At 37.4% G+C, this 25883-nt stretch overlaps 1 non-coding gene across 1 annotated transcript; it reads right to left on the bottom strand.

The window, feature by feature from the left end:
* Positions 1–24656: 24656 nt before the first annotated feature.
* LOC114498237 lies at positions 24657–24758 on the bottom strand. The gene has a single exon (XR_003684682.1). It is a non-coding gene; the product is annotated as a U6 spliceosomal RNA (small nuclear RNA).
* Positions 24759–25883: the final 1125 nt, after the last annotated feature.

Here is a 25883-nt window from a genome sequence, read left to right as displayed (position 1 = left end):
AGAAAACATGGTTATGCACATAGATAATCCAAGACAAATCAACTACAAAATATCTTGAAATAATGAGAACTTCCTAGAGTGGCTGGATACAAGACAAATATTAAAAAGCCAACAGCTTTTCTATGTAAGACTAATATTTATCTACTTGAGATATATTGGGGTAATCTCATTCACAATAGCATAAAAGCATTAAAAAGTGGAAATTAGGGGTAGTCATAGTAATATACATACATGTATGTGTGTGAGTGTGTTTAATTGTTTTGGAGAAATTAGAGAGATTTTAATAAATAGGGAGAAACAATATTCCTTCATGGGAAAACTTAAATATAAAATATACCATATTTATTAAGTTAATACTTAATGTTTAACAAAATTCCAATGAACTTTTCAAAAATTTGCCAGAAAATGCTGATAATTGATAATGCTTATAATTCTAAACTAATGTGATCATCACACTGGATTTCATTATAATTTCTCTCTACTTTTGCTTCTGTTTAAAGAGTTCATATTAAGAAGTTTCAAAAAATCATTAAAAAAATAAATGATTAGCCACAAGACTGTTTGGAAAAAAAACAGATAAAATGAAGGTAGCAGAGGTGACATTTTAGCACCAGCAGTGACTGTCCACAGGCAGAAGACATGTGGTAGCAGTAAGTATCCAGTGGAGAAATGCCAGCAGCTGTCTCTAAGCTTAACTGTGCCAGTCATGTGAGCTTTGCTGTGTCTTGCCCTCCTTGGTTTCAGCCATTTTTTAAGCTTGGGTCTCTAGACTTCCCAGTGATTCTGATATAATACATTTAATTTCCCCTTAAACCGGGTAGAGTTGGGTTTTGTTTGCAATAAAGAAATCTGACTTGAACAGTTTAGAAAAGAAAAAAAGATACTTCCCAATACAAATGCCCATAGGCTTAAGAAAAAAAATCATAACAGAAATTCTGATATATTTATTTTTTATGTTAATATTATATTATTCTAGTATTCAAGAAATTCTGATATATTTAGACCTGAATGACAATTTGAAAAAACTCAACAAACTACGTATCAAAACTTGGCTATAACTGCCCTGGTGGTGTGGCTCAGTTGGTTGGAGCATTATCCCAAGGACTGAAGGGTCCTAGGTTTGATCCCCTATCAGGGCACATTTCCAGGTTGCAGGTTCCATCCCCAATTGGAGCACATACGAGAAGGCAGCCAGCCAATTGCTGTTTCTGTCTCACATCGATGTTTCTCTCTCCCTCTCTCATTCTTTCTCTCTCTCTCTCTTCCTCTCTAAAAGCAATGAAAAAAAACATGTCCTCGAGTGAGGAGTAAACAAACAAACAAACAAAACCCTAGCTATAACTAAAGCAATAGTAAAGGGAGATTTATAACTTTCAAACATATTTATTGGAAAAGAAGAAAGGTGTATAAGGGATTGCTTAAGCACTCAACACAAGAAAGTAGCCAGAGAACACAGAGGAAACTCCAAAAACTCCAAAAATGAATACATATAAAAGAAATTACTCAAATAGGAAACAAAAAAAAGATCAACTGGAGTTTTTAAAAGACTAGGCAAATTTCTAACAAGAATAATCAGGGTAAAAGAAAAGAGGACACAAATATGTAATGTAGAAATAGTAATAAGTTTTATATTATTTAAAGGTGACTTATAGTCAGGTCAAGGTCTAAGTATTTGACATAACCCATTTAACCCTCACAACAAGCTTTGGAATAAATACTATCATAATTCCTATTTAAGCAATGGGAAACTGACATACAGAGGGGTTAAGTAATTTGCTCAAGATTCATGACCAGTTGTAAGAAACCCTAGGCATTCTGGCTCCAGGGTCTCTATTCTTTACCATTATGTGAAAGAAGGTAAACATAACTAGAGTTGCAGTAGAGAGTAAAAGAACACATGACAGTTATATGAAAAACTTTATCCTATTAATTTTGAAAAGGTAATATGGACAATTTTTCATGTGTTATGTTTTTGTTCATATTTAAAGCAAATGTATTTATTCAATAGCTATCGAGGATTCAATGCTAGAATCCTCTAGGTTTTCTTCACCAGGTTGTTTTGGCTATTCTGGGTTCCTTGGACTTCCTTATGAATTTTAAGATCAGCTTGTCAATTTATGAAAAAAAAAGCAACTTGGATTTTGATAGGGGTTGCATTGTATCTTTAGGTCAATTTGAGTCAGTTTGTATTTCTAGAGCAAGGAACATGGAAAAAAATTCAAAAGGTGTAAAAGGTGAGTTTCTCCTTCATTATCCATTACCACTCATTTCCCTGACCCAGGCTCAACCAATTATGTATCCTCCCATTCATTGTGTGTGAGTGTGTGTGTGTATAATTTCACTCAAGTGTAAGTAATATTTCTATAAGAGAAATTGCTAGAAGTTGAATGGTTGTGTTTCAGAAAAGTTTCAGAAGTTTAAAATTTAAAAAACTACTGCCAGATTGACCACAATAGAGGTTGTAATAATTTATATTTCCACTGGCAATGTATATGAGTGCTGGTTTTCCCACTCCCTCCAACAAAGTGCTTTTCAAACTTCTTGAGACTCTCAGTATTGGAGTTCTTGGATTCCCCTTCAGGGTGTGTTATTTTCTTTGGCATCTTGCCTTCTTTGTGGAAGGTTTAGGTTTGCATCCTTGGGTGTCTTCTTTAAGGACCTTTCCACACCTATGTAGTCTTCACTGTATTTGGTATCCTTTCTTACTGTATTTGAGAGATGTCTGAGGCCAACCATAATTTATTTCTTCTCTTAGATGGTGTGATCACTTTCCTGGGTGCCTAAAGGATTATTTTGTTTTCTTTGAAATCTGACATACCAGAGTCAAGATGACTCTGGGACATTGGATATAGAAAGGGGACACACCCTTCCAAATATAAACACTTTATGTCTTTTTGACAAAAATGTTGTGTAATATATTTAGGGTCTCAGAGAAGAAAACAAGTTCTTAGATGGGATTCCTTAAAGAGCTAAGTAATAAGAGGAAATTGGTAAATTTGGCTTTAACCATATAACCTGTATAACCATAGATATTGTTAACAAAGTTGAAAAAACGTCCAAATATCAGGAGAAGAAAGCTGCAACAAAAACAACAGACAAATCATTAGTGTCCTTTAAAGCAGCAGTCCCCAACCTTTTTGAAATCAGGAACCGGTTTCATGGAACACAATTTTTTCATGGACAGGGGTATGGTTTCCAGATGATTCAAGCCGGCCTGGACTGGTACTGGTCTGTGGCTCAGAGGTTGGGAATCCCTACTTAAAGAGTATCTTAAAATCACTAGGAAAAATAGAAAATAGGCAAATGATATGAATGGGTAATTTATAGAAAAATAAACCAAAAATATAATAAACATTAGAAAACATGCTAAGCCTCATTTATAATTTAGAAAAATTAAAAAATTCTTAAATGAGATATTTTTTTTACATCAGCTATTTAGCCAACACAATTTTAAAGTCTGGCAAGAATAAATGCTAGAATTAAAGGATATAAGAATTCAGACATAGAACAAACACTTCAAAAATTTATATGGAATCATAAACGACCCCGAATAGCTGCTGCAATTTTGAAAAAGAAGAGTAAAGTAGGAGGGATCACAATACCTGACACTAAACTATACTACAAGGCCACTGTAATCAAAACAGCCTGGTACTGGCATAAAAACAGGCACATAGACCAATGGAACAGAACAGAGAGCCCAGAAATAAACCCAAGTCTCTATGGTCAATTAATATTTGACAAAGGAGGCAGCAACATTAAATGGAATAAAAATAGCCTCTTCAACAAATGGTGTTGGGAGAACTGGACAGCCACGTGCAAAAAAAATGAAACTCGAGCACCAACTTACACCATATACAAAAATAAATTCAAGGTGGATAAAAGGCTTAAATATAAAATGTGACACCATTAAAGTCCTAGAGGAGAACACAGGCAGGAAAATCTCAGATATTTCACACAGAAACTTTTTTACTGACTTGTCCCCTAGAGCAAGGGACATAAAGGAAAGAATAAACAAATGGGACCTCATCAAAATTAAAAGCTTCTGCACAGCTAAAGAAAACAGTATCAAAATTAAAAGAGAACCAACTGTATGGGAAAACATATTTGCCAATGATACCTCAGACAAGGGTTTAATCTCCAAAATATATAAAGAACTTACACGACTGCACTCTAAGAAGACAAGGAATCCAATTAAAAAGTGGGCAAAGGACTTGAACAGACACTTCTCCAAGGAGGACATACAGAAAATCCAAAGACACATGAAACGATGTTCAATATTGCTAGCTATCAGAGAGATGCAAATTAAAACCACAATGAGATACCACTTCACACCAGTCAGAATGGCCATCATAAACAAAGCAACAAACAACAAGTGTTGGAGAGGTTGTGGAGAAAAGGGGTCCCTAGTGTACCATTGGTGGGACTGCAGATTGGTACAACCACTATGGAAAGCAGTATGGAACTTCCTCAGAAAACTAAAAATGGATCTGCCTTTTGACCCAGTAATTCCACTGCTGGGACTATATCCTAAGAATACTAAAACACCAATCCAAAAGAACCTATGCATTCCAATGTTCATAGCAGCACAATTTACAATAGCTAGGTGCTGGAAGCAACCTAGATGCCCATCAGTAAATGAATGGATCAAAAAACTATGGTACATTTACACAATGGAATTCTATGCAGCAGAAAGAAAGAAGGAGCTCCTACCCTTTGCAACAGCTTGGATGGAGCTGCAAACATTATGCTAAGCGAAACAAGCTAGACAGTGAAAGACAAATACCATATGATCTCACCTTTAACAAGAACCTAAATAACAAAACAAAGAAACAAGCAAAATATAACCAAAGACAATGAAATAGAGGACAGACTGACAGTGACCACAGGGGAAAGAAGAGGGAATTTCAGGGGACAATGGGAAGGGTTCACGGGAACAAATTTAAAGGACACATGGACAAAAGCTTGGGGGAGGGTGGTAATGGCAGGAAGTGGGGAGGATTGGGGGGGCTGGATTGGGAGTAAAAGGGAGAAAACTGTACTTGAACAATGATTAAAATAAAATTTTTTTAAAAAGGATGTAGGAATTCAAATACTGTTGGTAGGAGTATAATTTGGTATAAACATTTGGAAGAGCTACTAGGTAGTATCTGGTGAAGTTGAAGATATCCTTATGTTACAAACTCCAGCTCCATGTCTATGTCTATACATAGAAGAATTTCTGCGACTATACATAAAGAGACTTACTGTAAGTTCTTTGCAACTTTGCTGGTAACTGCCAAAAAAAAAAAAAAAAAGATTAAAACAAGCCTGAATGTTCTTCTGTTGGGGAATTCACTAATACGTTTGTTTTGTTAACTCATGTGACAGAATGCTATATAACAGTTTAAGCAAATAAGTTAGATTTCTGAGTATCAACATGGGTATGTCTCAAAATATAATGTTGAGTAAAAACAAAACTCCCAGAATGACATAAACAGTATGATGGCATTGCTGTAAATTTTAAAAACAAAATAAAGAGTAATCTGGTTCATAGGTACATATGAAATGCATATGTAAACACATGATTGTATATGTGTACATGAACTTCATGACAGTGATTTCCTCTAGACAGTTAGAAAATGAGATAAAGTGTACAAAAATCACTTTAATTTATCTGTAATGGTTTTGCTCTTTAAAGTTATCAGCAGCTGTACTTCATTAAAATTAAAAACTTCTGCTCTGTGAAAGACAGTGTCAAGAGAAGGAGAAGACAAACCACAGAATGGTAGAAAATATTTGCAGAAGACACATCTGAGAAAGCACATTTATCCAAAATATACAAAGAACACTTAAAACTCAACAATAAGAAAATGAACAACCCAGTTTAAAAAATGGGTAAAAGGCCTTAGCAGAATCCTCACCAAAGAAGATATATACATGGCAAACAAGTATATGAAAAGATGTTCAACCTCATATGTGATTTGGAAGATGCAAATTAAAACAGCAGCAAGAAACCACTACACACCTATTAGAATGGCCAAAATCCCAAACATTTACAATACCAAATGCTGATGAGGATGTGAAGAAGCAAGAACTCTCATTCACTGCTGGAGTAAATGCAAAATGGTATAACCACTTTGGAGAAAGTTTGGCAGTTTCTTATAAAACTAAACAATCTCTTACCATAAAATTCAGCAGCTGTGCTCCTTAGTATATACAAAAATGAACTGAAAACTTATGTTCATATAAAAACCTGTACACAAATGCTTATAGCAGCTTTGATCATAATTGTGAAAACTTGAAAGGAACCAAGATGTCCTTTGTAGGTGAATGGATAAATAAAATGTGGTATATCTAGACACTGGAATATTCATCACTAAAAAATATGACCAATCGAGCCATGAAAAGACATAGCAGAATCTAAAGTGCATATTACTAAGTGAGAAAAGCCAATCTGAAAAAGCTACATACTGTATGATTCTAATTATATGACATTTTGCAAAAGGCAAAACTGTGGAGACAGATCAATGTTTGCCAGGAATTAGGTGGGAGGGAGGGATTAAAACTCAGAGCACAGAGATTTTTAGGGCAACCAAAGTATTCTGCATAATACTATAATGGTGGAGACATATCATTATATATTTGTCAAACCCACAGAATGTACAATACCAAAGGTAAACCCTAATATAATATATGGGCACAGCTAGGGTGGAGAACAAGAAATGTTGAAAGATCCTGGGTCGTTAATGGAAAAGTGGTCCTGTAAATCAAATCTGAAGTTAAAGACAAGAATAAAAATGGAAGAGTGAGCAGCAAGAAGAGGGTGATTCAGAATTAAGGCAGCAAATAGCAAGCTCATGTATGGGAAGCTCCCTGCTTATACTTGGGGACAATGGACTTGAAGGTTGTCGGCAGTTATGGGGCAGTATCTCCCCTGTGCCTTGCCAAGGTAACATTGGACACTCTTTCTGCCAAGCAGCTTATACATGCCACACAGGCACCCTGGGGCCAGGCAGGTGATAGTGTGCGGCAGCATTCCTTTGAAGAGGGAATACTGCCATTTGTCATTGTAGTGGGCCCCCAATATAAGACTCGGATGACCTTTCCAATCTCCTGTCCTCTAACCATAAATAGTTCGAACTGATCATTGTTCTGGTAATTGAGACTGATTGCTATGTATTTGTAACTTCATTTGCCCAGTGAACTCCCAACATCATGGAGTGCAGGGTATTGACAAATAGTATATATATTTATTGTGTATTTGCTATGTAAGGTCTCAACATGTTATCATCTAATAACATAGTATGTCATGCACAGTTTTATGTTCTTTATCCATTTTAACTTATTTAATGTAGACACAGAAAGATTAAGTAATTTACTCCAACTAGTAAGTAACAAAATCAGTATTTGAACCCAGGCAGTTACTCCCTAGAGGTAATGTTTACACTGTCTTGATCTTTGATGACCAGGCTTTTTCCTGAACACTCTGGTATTGAGCATGCATCTCAGTTAAGCCACTTGATATCTCATGACATCTTCTGCAGACTCTGTTTCCCACAAGAGTACACCAATATGACCTCTGTTTTAGGGCCACATCTACCCTCATTCAGGCCAGTAGCCTCCTTCAGCCTCTGAACAGATTTGAATCAACAATCAAATCTCTGCCCCTCAAAACAAGGACCAACCCTTGACTATGGTAGCTCCATAGAGGACCAGTCCTTACAGTCTAGCTGGATACATTCCTGTAGCCTTTACTACAGTATTGAAATATATTACTCTTAAAATTGGGGATGTGACTCATGCTTCTATTTTTTATTGAGTACATGGAAGCAACAGTTAATGCAATTTGGTCTGAACTCTGAGCATAATTCCACTGTTGGAAGAGCAATCCTACTCAGATTTATTAGAGGCTGGAGACTCTGCCATGGTTCATTAACGTTTTTCATTTTTCATCTATATTAAACTAAATGCATTCAGACAACACAGAGCTGTTGCTCTGATTAGACTTTTCCTTAATGCAGGAGATCCTAATCTGAGACCAAGGATGTTTCAAGTAGCCTGTGGTCAGCAGCTATTGTGGCCAGCAATAGGTTTCTGAGAGTCAAGGGCCACCAGGAAACAAATAGTGAAGCTCAGTTATGGGCTACAAAGATGGCATTTATTTCTCACCACCTGCATTGGCCAGAGCCACCATCTTTTACCTACACAACTGTCAGCAGCCTCCTATCTGGTCTGTCTGCTTCTGTTCTTGCCTCCTACCATGTACTTTCCACACTGCAGCCAGAATAATTCTTTCAAAGTGTGAGTCAGTCTATAGTACTTTGTTATAGCAGCCTAAGCAGACTAAGGCAAGATAAGAGAAGAAGAAAAGTACAGGGTTGATATAGAAGATTAAAGATGTCCACAAATTCTTTGACATCTTCCCATCAAGAGGTGGGGCCTAATGCTCCTATCCCTTGAATACAGGCAGATTCTGTGACTACTCTGAGCAACAGAATTCAGTGGAAGTAACACTGTGCCAGTTTGCAGGTTTGGCCTTAAGAGAATGAGTGCTTCCATGTCCTGTATCTTGGAATGCCCACTCTTGGAGCCCTGAAATGCCATGTAAGAAGCAACAACCATGAAGTTGCCATATTGCTAGGAAGCCTAAGTTAGTCATGTGGATAAGCCGTATCTATCAGTCTGTCTATCTATCTGAAAGGGGGACAGAGGGAAAAAGAGAGAGACACAGAGAGAAAGAGAGATGCTCAAACAGCCCCCAGCTGATTCAGCCTCCAGCATTCAAATTATGTCAGCTAAGACTTCAGACGTTGTAGAGCAGAGTCAGTTTCCTTGCTGAGCCTTTTCTGAATTATGGACCAATAAATCATGAGATATAATAATAATAATAATAATAAAAGTTTTGGGATAGTTTTTATGCAATAATATACAACTGGAAAAATGGGATTCACACTTCTCTAGGTATACCTTTTGTTTTTTTATTTATTACAGTGTAACATCCCATACTTAGTGGCTAAAGACAGTTGACAATTTCTCATGATCCTGGAGTGGTTCTTTTGCTTCATGTGGTGTTAGGTGGCATCACTGACATGGCTGCCTTAAGCTGGAAGCTTCATTGGGGTGCCTCAGTTCTCTTCCACTTGGCATCTGTCTCCATATGGTATCTCATTTTCTGGAGTCATTCTACATGGTCACTATCTCCAGCAAGATAGCCTGGACTTCCTTACAGCTTGATAGCTGAGTTCTAACAAGGACTGTTCTCAGCAGACAAATCCCAATGCAAGGGCCTTGGCTTACTCATGCTTAATAGAGACACAGTAAACGGTGCAAGTCATGTGGCTATGTCCAGTATCAATGTGAGAGAAGACCACACAATGCACTAAAACCAGAAGACATAGTTCACTGACAGCCAAAAAATAATAGTCTATCATATTTAATGTATAGTTCTGCATTTTAAAAAATAAAATTAAATAGAGATGATTAAAAAACAAACTGCAAAATTGAATGTAAACAAATATCAAATTGATAGCATACCCATACAAAAAAAGAAGTTAATCCAAAAATATTTGAGCATAATACCCTAATAGTTATCTTTAGTGAGTTATATTTTAAGAAAAACACCTTCAAAAGAGTCTTGAATTTTACTTGGTAGGTTTTATTTTGGTAGTAATATTGACATAACTGTGTGTTTTGTGTATATTGTATGATAGAGTAAATATATTGATATTTTGGGGAACCAAGATACTCACTGTTTTATAAGGGAAATACAAATGTGTAATAGGGGAAGGTGAAGAAGAACTATGTGGTGTTACATTTGAATTGAAGGTGTCAGTGTAAAGTCATGATTTCTTATAGATTTATATATGTACACTCACACATGCACACATTATAGTCTTTCCATAGACAGGACTTAAAAGCAGTGATACCCCAGTAGCAGTGAGCATAACTGACATCCAGATCTTGTTTACTATCCCACTGAAAGGAATCAGGTTTCCTAAGAGAAACTGCTCATTCCAGGTCTAGGTCAGTGAAAGCACAAGGTGAATCTATAAAGCCTTTTTATGCTAAAAAGCAAAGAAGTGCTGAAAGACTAATGGCAGCTTTTCAAAAGGGCACAAGAGTTAGCTTCAAGTAATCCTTATCAACCACATCTGGGACAATTTGACCCTCAAAAAACCAACAACCCTAATGGATTATAACACTGTGTTGAAATTTTAAAAGGAGATATAGCTCATTTATACAGAGAATATTAGCTAATGTGTAAGAGGAATAATAACTGAATTAGAAATCATTTAGTATCCACCAATGTAATAACCAATTGGAAAGCACATCAATAGAACCCAGACACTCTGGGTGAAATGTTGTTGCAGAACATGATATTCACACAATCTCCAAGTATCATCTCCATGGATTACTTATTAATTTTGAAGGGAAAAGGTACTTTACAACAGGTACTACTTTAACCCCATGATAAACTTAGCATGACCAGTAATTGGACAACCTGACATTATGTGTGTCCTGGTGGGATACAATGGACAAATACATCACGCATATATAGTGTTCTTAACCAAAATGTTTGATCTGACTTTAATCATGAGACTACAAAGTGTCAAAACCACGATGTAGTATATACTATGAAACAAGTAGTCAGGACTCTTCAAAAAAAGGAAAGAAAAAGAATGAATCTCTGAGTTAGAAATATAGCCGGGCACTTTTCTAGTCTAAAAGAAAGCTAAGAGATGTGACAAACAAATGCAATGTGTGAACCTTAATTGAATCATAGATTTTAAAAATCAGCTTTAAAAAACATTGGGATTATTGGGGAATTTGCTTATGTAATATATATTAGATTCTGTTTTGTATCAATGTTAAATTTTTGTGTGTGTGATAATGACTTCTTGGTTATATAGGAGACACATGATGGAGTATTTAGGGATAATGTGTCAGGATGTTTGCAACTTTCAAGTGGTTCAGCAAAAACATTGTGTGTGTATGTTGAGAGAGAGAGAGAGAAAAAGCAAATGTGGCAAAATGTTGACAATTGGTGAATCTAGGTAAAGAGGATATGAGGTTTAATGTATTATTCTTTTAATCTCTAAGTTTAAAAAATTTTTAAATGAAAAGCTGGGTTAAAAAACAGTAGAAAAATAAACAGTTCAAGAAAGACAGATACCATTTTATGCCTATTAAATCCATTCTTACCACCTCACTGTGCTTTGTTTTTAAAAATAATACACAGTACTGCCAAGGTTGTGGAAAGCTTGTACAGTTGAATTGCCAGTAGCATGACCATAGGCTCAATTTATGTGGACTAGACAGAATACAGCAATGCTTGCCATGCATAGGGACACATTCAGACTAGTCAAGGCCATCATTGCTTTGAGGATTCATTTCTAGGAATTAGGATGGCCTGATTTGAAAAAGAGTAAAATTTTGTGCCTGAAAATTAGAAATGGAAACAGCCTAACAATAAAGGTTAGCATTAGGAAATTATGCTTCACCACTAGATGGAATATTATATAAGTATTAAACATTGGTTTCAAGACTTCCTAAATGAAAAACGAAAGATTATGGTTAGCATTCAGTTATTTTTTTAAGATTTTATTTTATTTCTTTTTAGAGAGGGAAGGGAGGGAGAAAGAGAGAGAGAAACATCAGTGTGCGGTTGCTGGAGGTCATGGCCTGCAACCCAGGCATGTACCCTGACTGGGAATCGAACCTGCGACACTTTGGTTCGCAGCCTGCGCTCAATCCACTGAGCTATGCCAGCCAGGGCTAGCATTCAGTTATTTAAAAAAAAGGACTTTTAGTCAAGATGGTGGCATAAGTAAACATGGCTTGCTTCCTTACACAACCACATCAAAATTACAACTAAACTATAGAACAACCATAATCACAACCACCAGAAATTGAGGTGAATGGAAGTCCTACAACTATGGAATTAAAGAAGAAATCACATTGACACTGGTAGCAAGGGCAGAGACATGGAATGGGCTGTTTTTATCTGTGTGGCAGATAAAAATTGGAAGGGATATCTCAGGAGTGAGGGGTCCAAGCCCCGCTCCATGCCCCTCAGCTCAGGTTTCCAGTGCCAAAAGGATAAGTCTCCATAACTTCTGGCTGTAAAAACCTGCGAGGATTGAGGCTGTGGAAGACAGGAACTTCTGGAATCCCAGGCAGTTCCTCTTAAAGGGCCTATACACAGACTTACTCAGATTCACTACTTCTGAGCTCCAATGCAGTGATTGAAAGGTATCAGAGACACACAGGGAGAAACTGAATTGTCTGGCATCAAGGCAAAAGCTGGGGAGTCAGCTTTCTTCCAGACAGAAATGCTGGCAAAGGCCATTGCTCCTCTCCTGAACCCTGCCCTCACAGAGCCACAGAGCTGGCAGGTGGGTGCCATATCTGAGACTCCATCAACCTGACTCACACTGTTTGCTCCACCCTGATGATTTTCTGAAGTGCTGGTCTACTTTTGGGCCTACCCAAGCTGTTTCCAGTGCCTTGTTCATACAAATGGCTTGTCTTGACCCATGCTTCAGATTTTTTAAAATTCTCTCAAACAAGCAGCATCTGGCTTTAGTGAGCCCCATAACTCTCACTAAGTTGACCCAGGCTAGGTATTAGCAGCAGCTGGCATTGGTTTATAGCTTGGCCTCTCTTGGGCATCTCCAACCCCAGCACAAGTAGCAGCCATCTGCAGATTTCTTTATAGCTTAGGCTGTGTGCACCAGATAGAACAGAGGCAGTGGCTGTCTTTGGATATGCCAGCAGTGATCAAGGCTTAACTACAATAGGAGGGTATTCACAGCCCACATGGTGGGTGCACCTTGAGTTCCCAGCTTGGGTAATAGGGAAGGCTGTGCCACTGGATCCTACAGGACACCTACTACATTAGGCCATTCTATCAAGCCTGGGAGATGTAGCAGCTCTAGCTGATACATAGAAACAAACACAGGGAAACCACCAAATCAGGAGGCAAAGAAACATGGCCCAAATGAAAGAACAGAGCAAAACTCCAAAAAAGAACTAAACAATATGGAGAAAAGCAATCTACTAGATGCAGAGTTAAAAACACGGGTTACAAGGATGCTTAATTAATTTAGTGAGAATCTCAACATCATAAAAAAGATCCAGTCAGAAATAAAGGACATACTAATTGAAATAAAGAACAATTTACAGAGAAATAAGGTAAAGTGGATGAAGCTGAGAATCAGATCAATGATTTGGAATATAAGGGAACAAAAGTAACCAGTCAGAAGAGCAAGAAGAATAAAGAATCCCCCCAAATGAGGATAGTGTAAGGAGCTTCTGGGACAACTTCAAGTGTACCAACATCTGCATCATGGGGATGCATGAAAAAGAAAAGAGAGGGCAAAAAATTGGAAAACTATTTGAAAAAATGACAGAAAACTTCCCTAACTGGGTGAAGGAAATAGACATACAAGTCCAGGAAGCACAGAAAATCCCAAACAGGATGAACCCAAAGAGGCCCACCTCAAGACACATCATAATTAAAATGCCAAAGGTTAAATACAAGGAGAGAATCATAAAAACAGCAAGAGAAAATCAGAGAGTTACCTACAAGGGAGCTGTAAGAATATCAGCTGATTTCTGAAAAGAAACTTTGTAGGCTGGAAGGGATTGGCAACAAACATTCAAAGCAATGAAAAGCATGGACCTAAAATCAAGATTACTCTACCTACAAAACTGTCATTTAGAATTGGAGGAAAGATAAAGAGCTTCCCAGATAAGAAAAAGCTAAAGGAGTTCCTTACCACCAAACCATTATTATATGAAATGTTAAAGGGTCTTCTTTAAGAAGAATATAAAAAATATGAACAACAAAATGGCAATAAATATGTATCATCAATTGAATCTAAAAAACAAATTAAACAAACAAGCAGAACAGAAGCAAAATCATAGATATAGAGAACATTTTGATGGTTACCAGATGGGAGTGGCATCAGGGGATGGGCGAAAAATGTGAAGGGATTAAGAAGTACATATTGGTAATTACAGAAGAGTCATGTGGATACAAAGTACAACATAGGGAATAGAGGAGCCAAAGAACACATATGCATGACCTATGGACATGGACAACAGTGTGGGGATTGCCTGAGGTAGTGGGGAGTACTGGATATAGGGGGGCAAAAGGGAGGAAACTGGGACAACTGTAATAGCATAAACAATAAACTATAATTTTTTTAAGATTTTTTTATTTTATTTATTTTTAGAGAGGGAAGGGAGGGAGATAGAGAGAGAGAGAGAAACATCAACGTGTGGTTGCTGGGGGTCATGGCCTGCAACCCAGGCATGTACCCTGACTGGGAATCGAACCTACGACACTTTGGTTCGCAGCCCGCGCTCAATCCACTGAGCTACAGCAGCCAGGGCTAATAAACTATAATTTAAAAAATAACAAAAAAGGAATGCAAAGCTATGTGATTCCAACTTTGAAAAAAAGCATGACTGTATATGAACCAAGACTAATAGGTAATATACAAATTGTTTATTTAAAATCTTTTAAAACTATTGCAGTTTGTACAATAAAGGAAAAAATCTCAACAAGCTTACTGAATTTATATTAAACTTTCATGGAATGGTAAATAAGGGCACCATACTTTAGACTATCCCAGTTGTGTGGGTATCCTAAACATCAATTGGCAAATTAGTTAACATGTGGGAAAATATGTATACCAAAGTTATGGACTGAGAGGAAAAGAGAAAACTCAGAACTATGTGCCAGTGTGGTGGGATCTTGACTATTTTTATTTATTTTGATATTGTTATTTTATCAGAACAAAAGTAATTTAAATATGAAACAAAGAATGAAACCGTAGTTTTCAACATTCATTCAACATTACTTTGCATATTTTATTTCTTTAAGCTATAGACTCACTCTTTTCAGTAAGTTGGCTATGGAGGTTGCTTTTCTCTAGTCTCAACTGGCTGGCTTCTATAGCTTCTTTAGAAGACTCCAGCTGTTTTGATCCTGGCATCCTTTCTCCACCACTGGTAATAGCATCTCCAGTCTTGCTTTGGGAAAAGCATCCCTCCCTTGTTCTTATCCAAATGCTTTTTTGGGTGGAACTGACTCCACACACTGCTTCTTAACCAGTAAAATTTGATGGAAGTGACTTTCTGGGAACTATAAGATTAGCTCATAAGAAATCTTACAGCTTTTGCCTGGTTCTCTTGTAATGCCCACTCTTAGAACTCAGAGCTGCCATGTATGAAGTCCAGGTATCATGCTAGAAAGATCATGTGGAGAATCCCTGATACTACATGGAGAGAGAGAAAGGCCTAGCCTTCCAATTGTCCCTGCCAGGGTGCCAGGCATGTGAATAAATCTACCTTAGACCCCCCCTCAAACCAGTACCACCTGGTGATCCTCATAGATGCTATAAGAAGCTGAAGAAACATCCATCAGAGACCTATCTATACTTCAGACACTTTCAGTGACTGTAGAGCTGCTGTGGTTAAAGTGTTTGTTTGTTTGTTTGTTTGTTCATTTATTATGAGTAACATAATCTAGTTGCCTAGTTTATGCCTTGTTTAAGTTTCCTGCTGCTGCTATTGCTGCTGTAACAAAATACTGCTAATTTTGTAGTTTAAACCATACAATTTTATTATCTTGCATTTCTGAAGGCCAAAGATCCAAAATAGGTCTCACTGGGTTAAAAATAGGGTGTCAGCAGTTATGCGTTTCTTCTAGAGGCTATAGGGGAAAATCCATTCCCTTTTTGTTGTTGTTTTTTCTGATTCTAGAAACTGCCTATATTTCTTTGCTTGTGGTGCCTTCCTCCATCTTCAAAACCAGAAGCACTGCATCTTCCAATCTCTCTGACTCTGCTCTCATCATCACATCTCGTTGAGCCTCCATCCTCCTCTTTCTCTTATAAAGACCCTTGTGATTCCCTTGGGCCCACCCAGATAATCCACAATTATCTCCTGATGCTAAAATCTTTAATTTAATCACATCTTTTTACTATGTAAGGTAGCAGATTCATAGATTCCAGGGATTGCAACATGGATATATTTAGGAGGCCATTATTCTGCCATAGAGGAATATTTTGGGAGACCACTGTATCATCTCATGAAAGCCAAGAAGTTAAACCACTGAGGTTTAGGGAGGACAAGAGCCTTGTCATTTCTAGGGACTTGAGCAGCAGGAGTTAGTAACAACATGAAAAGCTATCACACTTTCCCTCGCCTGGTAGCTAAGTTGGTTCAAGTGTCATCCCAATACACTGAGGTTGGGGGGTTTGATCCCCAATCAGGGCATAGCCAATGAATGCATGAATAAATGGAACAACAAATTGATATATCTGTAAAAATCAATTTAAAAAAATTTTTTTAAATAGCCCTGGCTGGTGTGGCTCAGTGGACTGAATGCTGGCCTGCAGACTGAAAGGTCACCACTTCAGTTCCTGGTCAGGACACATGCCTGGGTTGCAGGCCAGGTCCCTGGTTGGGGGCATGTGAGAAGCAACCAACTGATGTATCTCTCACACATCAATGTTTCACTCCCCCTCTTTCTCCCTCCCTTCCTGTTTCTCTAAAATAAATAAATAAAATCTTTTTAAAAATACATACATCAATCGATTAGAAAAAAAGAAAAGGAAAGCTGTCACACTTAAGAAGCTCTTAGTGTGTATCAGTCACTGCCCTACGAACTCCACATGTATTAACTCATTCAATCCTTACATCAGCTGTGTGAGGTAGATACTATTATCTGTCCACATTTTATACCTGGGGAAATGAAGGCAGAAAGACCTTGTGACTAGAGCTATACCATTGATGTGAAGAAGCTCTGAAGATCTCTCAGTCTCTGTCTTTTAGCTCACAATTCCAAATTCCTGGGACAAATCAGCCAGCTTGTGAGGAGACCATCCTAAACTATGGTTGCTGGGAAGGTCTGGTGGCACAGGCACAAGCATTGGGTGCTACTCTCAAAAAATGGATTTATATGAGAGATGCAGTCATCACAAGAAGTGATCACTTCAAGAGTAAAGATTGCTTTGGGGGCCTTCTTTGATAATAGAAAAAATAAATAGCCAAGTTAAATTTAACACATAGAGTGATTTATGGAAATCTGTAGGGAAAATAATGTTTTTTTATTATCTTCAATACTATATTATCTGATTTTGCAACTGTTCAGCCAATTAGGAAATAAGAAAGTGGGGCTAAGCATTGCTTTAAAACTGATAGAATGATTTATTGTTGCATTGTAAGTTGAACAAAAATTTCCAGATAGTGGAGAACAAAGATTTCTGGAGGACAAAATTATGGCAAATGTGATGTCTCTCTCAAAATTTACATCTAATATCCAATTTACTTTGTTTATTGGTTAACCAACAAATCTATTGTATTTAGCACAACTATTCATATATCTTCCTCTGGAATATTCCCATCTTAACACCAATTGAGGTAGCTTTGAAGTAGAGCACAAATAAACTGAAATATTTATGGAATTTCACCTTCTCATCCTAGCAGCTGAAATTTAAATTCTACTCAAGTACAGTTTTGTTTCTTTGCTAATAACATCAAGTGTTAAATGCATAACCTAGTAATTTTTAAAGTGCAGTTCTGGGCCTAACAGCAGCAACATCTGGAAAATTTTTTAAATGTAAATTCTCAGGCTGTACCTCAGACCTATTGAATGGAATACTCTGGAGGTGGGATCCAGGAATCTGTGGTATAACAAGCCCTCCAGGTGATTCTAATGTAGGCCAACTGGTGAGAGCTGCTGCAGAACACTCTTCAATAGCTGTGCCTGGTAATACTGAACTCAGATGGGCCTCTTGTAGTCCACAAATCCTGAAGCACAACAGTTAGCTTGTGATCAACCATCCTGGTTTGCATGAGACTAATGGGTTTTTTAGAGGACAGGATTTTCTCCTAAAATTGGGGCAGTCCTGTGCAAGCTGAGATGGTCGATCACCCTCTTCTAGTCTGTCTTTCCCTTTTTTACAGGTAAGAAAACAGGGACTTATGGACTCACTCTAAGTCCTAGAACTAAAACATTGTAGAGGCAGGACTCACATACAGAAAGTTGAGTTCAGAGACTGGGTGGTTATCCATCATTCCACACCACCTGTTAACGGCATGAGAGCCCCTAGCTGCTCCATGGCAGAGTGGTGGGTGGCTGGAGCCAGCTTCTCTGAGTCCAGGCCCTGAGACTGCTCCATCTGAGGGGTATCCCTCTTGGGGATGAAAAGAAGTTCAATTAATGGAGATCAGAAAAAGACACATCTTCTCCATCCCTCACCAGTTATATAGTATAGCACAGTACAGTATATTATATTATTATACTACATATTATAGTAGGAAATAGTAGCCCCCCTTTATCTGTGATTTTGCTTTTTGTGATTTTTAGTTACCTGTGCATGGTTAATGTGGTCTGGAAATATTGAATGGAAAATTTCAGAAATAAACAATTCATAAGTTTTAAATTGTACCTCATTCTGTGTACCTCACTTCATCTCATCATGGAGGCATTGTATCATCTTACATCATAAGGAGAAGGGCAAATGCTATGTAGTAAGCTATTTTGAGAGAGAGGGAGAGGCCACACTCACATAGCTTTTATTAGTATTTTATTATAATTGTTCTATTTTGTTACTAGCTATCATTAATTCTTACTGTGTCTAATTTATAAATTAAACATTATCATAAGTATGTATGTATAAGACATAAACATAGTATATGTAGAGTTCCATACTTTCTGTGTCAACTGGGAATCTTGGAACATGGATAAAAAAGGACTACTGTACGGTACAGTATAATATAGTATAGTATAGTGACAATGGCCTGGCTTTGAATCCTAGCTGTACTTCCTAGCCCTGTGACCTTGGGCAAATAACATCGTCTAGCCCTCAGTTACCTTATTTACAAAGTGGGGATAAAGATAGGGCTGAGATCAAAGAGTTAAGTATGTGAAAGCACATAAAACCCTAAACCCAGTGCTAGGCACCCAGTAAGCAGTCAATGCATGCAGAAAAGAATAGCGAGGGATACCACTCTTGTCCTTTCCCTCCAAGCCTTGGTCCCAACCCACCTGGTAAGCTCTCTTTCTCACTACACAGCAGGAGATGGCAAAGAACCAAGGGGTGAGAGATTACTCATTCACTAAGCACTATACACTGATTAGCTTTAGCACCCTACACAGTACCAGGCACACAGTAGGTGCCCAATACATATTTTCAAACAAATAAAATGCCTGCTACAAGCCAACTATAATATCGAGTTTTGAGGATACAGAGATAAACATGATAGTCTGGACCCCGTAGAAACAATTTAATAAGGAAGACAGATTTTTCTAAGTAAAGATAATAACAGTACAACAGTCATCATAACAGAAGGATGCAAAACAGAATTCAGTGGACACTAGAGGAGCACTGAGGAAGGGCCTAACAGGCTGCAGCTGAGGGGGATTAGGAAGACTTCCCAGGAGGATAGCAGAAGCTGAATCTAGGACAAGTAGGGAGTCAGTTTTAAGAGAAGTGAACTGTGGGTATCCCAGTAGAGTAACAGTATGGACCAAGGACAGAGGCTTGAAGACCACTGTGACTTAGTGGGAGAGACTGTTAGACCCAGTATGTCCAGGGTCGGGTCTCTTTCCTCCCTCCTCCCAGCACATATGAGCACTGGGTCTCCTGATGCCAACAGGACTGAGAGGCAGGAAAATTAGACAGGAGAGTGAAGGCTTCTGTTCTCAGCTTTGAAGAAAATTTATTTTATATTCATTTTTGTTCTCTAGAGAAAATTTCATGCTTCTGTAAAGACTGGGTGTTTCCTAAATGCTTAAAACAGACTGGCAGAGCAGCAATACAGGCAGCCAAAACTGTGAACAGTCTCCCCAATTGTTCTAGGGACTTGCTGTTCTCCAGCTCTTTACCCTGCGGGGCACCAGAGGCTAGATGGGCAGGCCTGGTATTATCCACATTGACAGAAATAGACTTCCAGACACAGAAAAGCAAGGCACACAAAGGAAGATACATACCCGGCTATCTGGATGTGTAGGGTCAGATGCATTTTTGCCTCTGAAGTAAAGATTGGATATTTCTGACTCTTGTACAAAACTGAACTTGGACAAAACTTCATGTAAACAAATTCATTTCTCCAAATCAGCCTTTCATCATTTCACAATTAGATTGTGATTTATTGGTTTCTAGAATTAGATTAAAGCAGTCGGTAGCCAATGACTTATTAAAATGATATCTGGCAAAAAAAAAAAGAAAAAAAGCTCCAAGTTGGTTTGAACTCCAGATGACTCAAAATGTAATATCCGCATCTTCTCTCTGACCTCCCCTTTCTAATCCTATTGAATTCTGCCTAGTTTCATATAAGGTTTATTTGTCCTGATCAGAAGCTTAATAGACTAAAACAAAATTACTATACTTAAGATATATGGCTCTGATGGGGACTAAAACTTGTTTTCTTCCTTAGATTTATAAGAAAGTCAATTTCAACTCAAGAGCAGTTGTTTCTTTCCTGGGAGGTCAAGTGGGTTTCAGTTGCAGAGAAGTAAACAGAAGTGATCTCATTCATTAAGAAAGCATAATGTAAATAGACAGTGGGAGGTTAAGAATACTATAGGAAATGGAGAAGCCAAAGAACTTACATGTATGACCCATGGACATGAAATAAAGGGGGAGGGGAATGCTGGAGGGAATGGGGGTACTGGGTGGAGGGAGATAAAGGGGAGAAAAAAATGGGACAACTGTAATAGCATAATCAATAAAATATACTTTTAAAAAAAGAAAGCATAACATTAACAAAATTCAAGCAAGTCATCTCTCAGTAAATTGACCTCTCAGAACAAACTAACACTATTTCTAAATGACCACAACAATTTACAAGTGGCTGTTTTAAACCCTTCCTCCATTTTCAGTAGTAAACAAATAATAACCTAAGGAAATAAATTGGGCATAAACATATCCATGTAAGGGAGTCAGAATGGTTTAACAGGCTCTAATCCCATCTCTGGTATCTTAAGAAAACCTTAAGAAAGCCACTAAAATGTCTGGGTCTCCTTTTCCATGTCTTTAAATGGGGAATGAAAAGTCCCTGTGCTGAAAGTGTATTGGTGGTCAGGAAGGGAAAAGGGGAGAAGGGAATGGTGTGTGACTTCTAATGAACGTAGGCTTTCTCTGTGCAGATGATGAAATGTTTTGGAATTAGTGGTGATGGTTGCACGCCTTTTCACTCTACTAAAAAACACTGATTTGTATACCTTAAAAAGGGTGAATTTTATGGTATGTGAATTATATCCCAATTTTTAGAGAAAATACATGTGGTACTTCCCACAGCTAGGATTCAAGTGTTATTTTTTTAATGAGGATCAGCTGTATTAGTTGGGAGCAGTTTTGTTGTTTGCATTTGGTTACATTTAACAGAAACCTTTACTGATTCACATGACCAAACTGCAAGATGCCAGAGACCCTGGAATTAGAGACTGCAAGTGGGCCGCATTCTCTCTGCCTCTTATCTTGGCTTTTTTTTTTTAACAACATCTTATTTCCTCAGACAGGGGAACAGGTATTTTTGGCTACCGGACAGGAAATTTTATTTTTGTCACCAGGAGGGTCAGAATCTTTGGTTCTCTGGCCCAAAGTTCAAAACTGCTGCAGAATCATCCCAGTTGGGCTGGTTTGGGTAAGATATGCAACCTTAAACATGTCACAGTAGCTTGGGAGAGAGTGTCTGTTGTTCACTAGAAAGAAAATATGGTTTCATCAGTCTTCCAGTGACAAAGGTTCACTTTACTTAGACTAATATAAATGTATTATTAAGATGAAATACAGATAAACATGTGTGGTGCTATCAAGTGCAAATAACTCATCTGAAGTGATATGAAGTGAACCGATATTGTACCTTCTATGGAATCTGCTAAATTCTCCCTACATTCACAAATTACAGTTATGTTCCATACTGGGGCATGCATACTGAACCTGGAAGCTGACAAATTTATTTAGACACATCCCATTTCAGGAATAATAAACTTTGGAGGAAAACATGTATCAGAATCACAGAAACATAAAATTATCTCTATTTTCAGATGAGGTTTTAAATGACGAAGTGACTAAGCAAAAGTGACATGGTTCATTAAATGGCAAAACCAGAAATACAACCCAGCACCCCTGATGCTAAGAGCTTTCCAGAAGCTCCTCTACTAACAAACTTCCCACGACAAGAAATTTGTCAGAACAAAATCTTGTCAGCTCTGCCTTGGCCAGCAGTTGGAATTAGGAGTCCCCCAGGGCTTTTAACCTAACTAATCCCTACAGTAGGATTGGTGTGTCTTTCAATGCAATGCAGGAAATATTTTAAATCAGGTATAATAACTGGAAATTCAGAATCAAACAGATATAAATGCATTTATATCTGTTGGTAGTTTATTATTATTTTCAAATAAAATGCATTTTATTATTTCCAATAATAATAATAAAGACAATTAAAAGGAAAATATGTTGACTATGCGAATGATGATGAAAATGGTTGATCAGATTAGTATTATGCTTTGAACAAGCCATTGTCAGATTCTCAGCATGACCAAATTTATCTGACCTTGTTTGGTTCTTTTCTTTCTTTCTTTCAGAATTACTATTTAGTTATGAGAAATTAATGCTGTACATTTAACAATCAGCTCTGAGCTCCTATAGCACACCTGTGCCGGGCCACTCAATGATCAGTTATGGCACTGATGGAACACTTTTTATTAAAAATGTATTTCATTGATTATACTATTAGAGTTGTACAAATTTTCCCCCCTTAGCCATCCTCCACCTGGTACCCTCATTCCCTCCAGCAATGCCCCCATTAGTTCATGTCCATGGGTCAAGCATATAAGTTCTTTGGCCTCTCCATTTCCTATATTGTTCTTAACATCCCCCTGTCTATTCTGTACCTGCCAATTTGTACTTCTTAATCCCTGCACCTTTTCCCCTATTCTCCTCCTTCTGCCTCCCAGCTGATAACCCATCAAATGATCTCCATATCTATGATTCTGTTCCTGTTCAGCTTGTTTGCTTAGTTTGTTTTTTAGATTCAGTTTTTGATAGTTGTGAATTTATTGCCATTTTAAGGTTCATAGTTTTGATCTTCTTCTTTTTCTTATATACTTCCTTTTAGCATTTCTTATAATAACAACTTGGTGATGAAGAATTCCTTTGGTTTTACCTCATCTGGGAAGTACTTTATCTGCCCTTCAATTCTAAACAATAGCTTTGCTGGATAGAGTAATCCAGGTTATAGGTCCTTGCTTTTCGTCACTTTGAATATTTCTTGCCAGTCAGTCCCTCCTAGCCTGCAAAGTTTCTTTTAAGAAATCAGCTGAAAGTTTTTTTGTTTTGTTTTGTTTTGTTGTTGTTTTTTTTTTAGAGAGAGGAGAAGGGGAGGAGAAAGAGGGAGAGAGAAACATCAATGTGTGCCTCTCATGTGCTCCCTACTGGGGGCCTGGCCCACAACCCAGGGGTGTGTCCTGACTGGGAATCAAACCAGCAACCCTTTGGTCCATAGGCCCACACCCAGTCCACTGAGCTATACCATCCAGGGCTGGAGAAATCAGCTGAAAGTCTTTGGGAACTCCCTTGTAGGTAACTCTCTGCTTTTCTCTTGCCGCTTTTAAGATTCTATTATGGTCCTGTTTGGATCCATCTTGTTTGGGACTCTGTGCTCTCTGGATTTGTATATCTATTTCTGTCACCAAATTAGGGAAGTTTTCTTTTATTATTTTTTCAAATAAGTTTTCAATTTTTTGCTTTTCTCTTCTCCTCCTGGCACCCCTCTGATTTGGATGTTGGTACATTTGAAGATGTGTCAAAGGCTCCTTAACCTAATACTCTGGTTTCTCTTGAGATCATATAAATCTTTCACCTTTTACTATCCTCATTTTTTAAATCTTTTTTCTTCTTGCTGTTCTAATTGAATGCTTTATTCTTTCTTATGTTTCTAATTATTTATTTGATTCTTGGCTTCATCCCCTCTACTGTTGGCTCCCTGTAGATTTTTCTTTATTTGACTTAATGTCACTTTCATTTCTGCCTGGGTCTTTTTTATGCTATTGAAGTACCCAGTGAGTTCCTTGAGCATCCTAATAACGAGTGTTTTGAACTCCGCATCTGATAGGTTGCTTATCTCCATTTCATTTACTTCTCCAGGTCTCTGTACCTCTTGATGTCTCTCTGTGCCTCTGTGCATCTCCACCCCTCCTACCCATATGAATGAATGTGGCTTCTTTAAATCCTTAGATTGTTGGACATCCATACAGCTCGATTTTCTGACAATTCTGGGTGATATTTGTTTTGTAGTCTAGTTGTAATTTTTTCTGTAGTTGTGCGAGAAGGTGAGATGTGTTTACCTATGTCTCCATCTTGACCAGTTGGAACACTTTTTTTTCCATCTTTTTAAATTCCTCTGATGCATTCTTTTTTTATTTTTCAATTATAGTTTACTTTTAGTATTATTTTGTATTGGTTTCAGATGTACAGCATAGTGGTCAGACAATCATATACATTACAAAGCATTCCCCCTGATATTCCCAGTACCCAGTTGGAACCATACATAGTTACCATAATATTATTGATTGTGTTCCCTATGCTGTACTTTACATCCTTGTGACTAGTTTGTAACTACCAATTTTTACTTATTAATCTCTTCATCTCTTTAAAAATATGGAACACTTCATGAAATTGAAAGTCATCCTTGCACAGGGGCCATGTTGATCTTGTCTGTGTCATTTTAATTTAACATATGTGGTACTGAAGCAAGCCCTGGGACACTTTCATCTTGATATAACACCATTATAGCCTGGTTTGCTACTTTACAGTGTACCTAAAAGAAAGGTGGGACAAATGATGAAAGGCCAAAAACAGGAGGAAGAAAATGAATCAGGAGAACCTTCTTTCATATTTTTTATTAAAATGGAATTTCTAGAATATAATCTCCAAGTATAATGAGGTTCTTTTTAATGTATAAGTATAAATATTATTATGCTAATATTTTTTGTTATTCAAGATTTTACTTTGCAAAAGTAAAGTAGCCCACAAGTCTGGTATTATGTGCCTTTAGAGGTTCTTTGCAATTTTCCCTTTCACAGCTGTTAAATAGCTTTTCTCTCCAATATTTTTTCCTGCATAATGATTTTTATGGAAGTAAATATACTAAGCACTTTAAAGTCTTACCATTTGTGGCAATAAAATAATGGAACTTTTAAAAATCCAACCATGTATCTGGAAATATAGAAGAAACATGCATTTACTTATTAGGAAATCACACACACTTCTCATGAGGATGTCATTGTGCAAAATGTTTTGGAAATCCTCTTTTTAAATTGTCCTCAGCACAAGATTATGAAGTTTTGAATGAAAATTAATTAGGTTATCTTGTAGTGCCTCAATTTTTTTAAATTAAAAACAGAGCCTCAGATGTAGGATAAAGAGCAATGAATTTGGAATCAGAAGATCTGGATTCAAGTTTCACATCTGTAACCTACTAGTTTTGTAACTCTGTGTATCCCTTAACTTTTCTTAACCTCAATTTTCTCCTCTACAATTTGAGAATAAAAGTACCTACATCAGGGGTTGTCCTGAAGACTATATGAAACAAGGCATTGTTGTAGCACCCTGTGAAATGAAACACACTGTCCAAATGTAAGTTATTATTGGCCCAGCTTGATTAGAATTGAATGGGCTTGATTATTTCCAAAATTCATGTAACTACTGAAAGCATAAATGTTTCATTATTGAAAAAGTATTTAAAAGAATATGGAAGAGGCAATGATACCTCAGGTCAATTTGTTGAACCCAAATGAGAATTCAGCTGAGATCCAGAGCAATATAGTTTATACTAACATCCTCCGTATCTCTGGGGCCTTAGCATTCTCATTTCTTCCT

The sequence above is a fragment of the Phyllostomus discolor genome, chromosome 5 (assembly GCF_004126475.2).
Source record: "Phyllostomus discolor isolate MPI-MPIP mPhyDis1 chromosome 5, mPhyDis1.pri.v3, whole genome shotgun sequence".
NCBI lineage: Eukaryota > Metazoa > Chordata > Mammalia > Chiroptera > Phyllostomidae > Phyllostomus > Phyllostomus discolor.
Note: the sequence above shows the minus strand (reverse complement) of the source record. Positions and strands in the feature narration are given on the sequence as shown.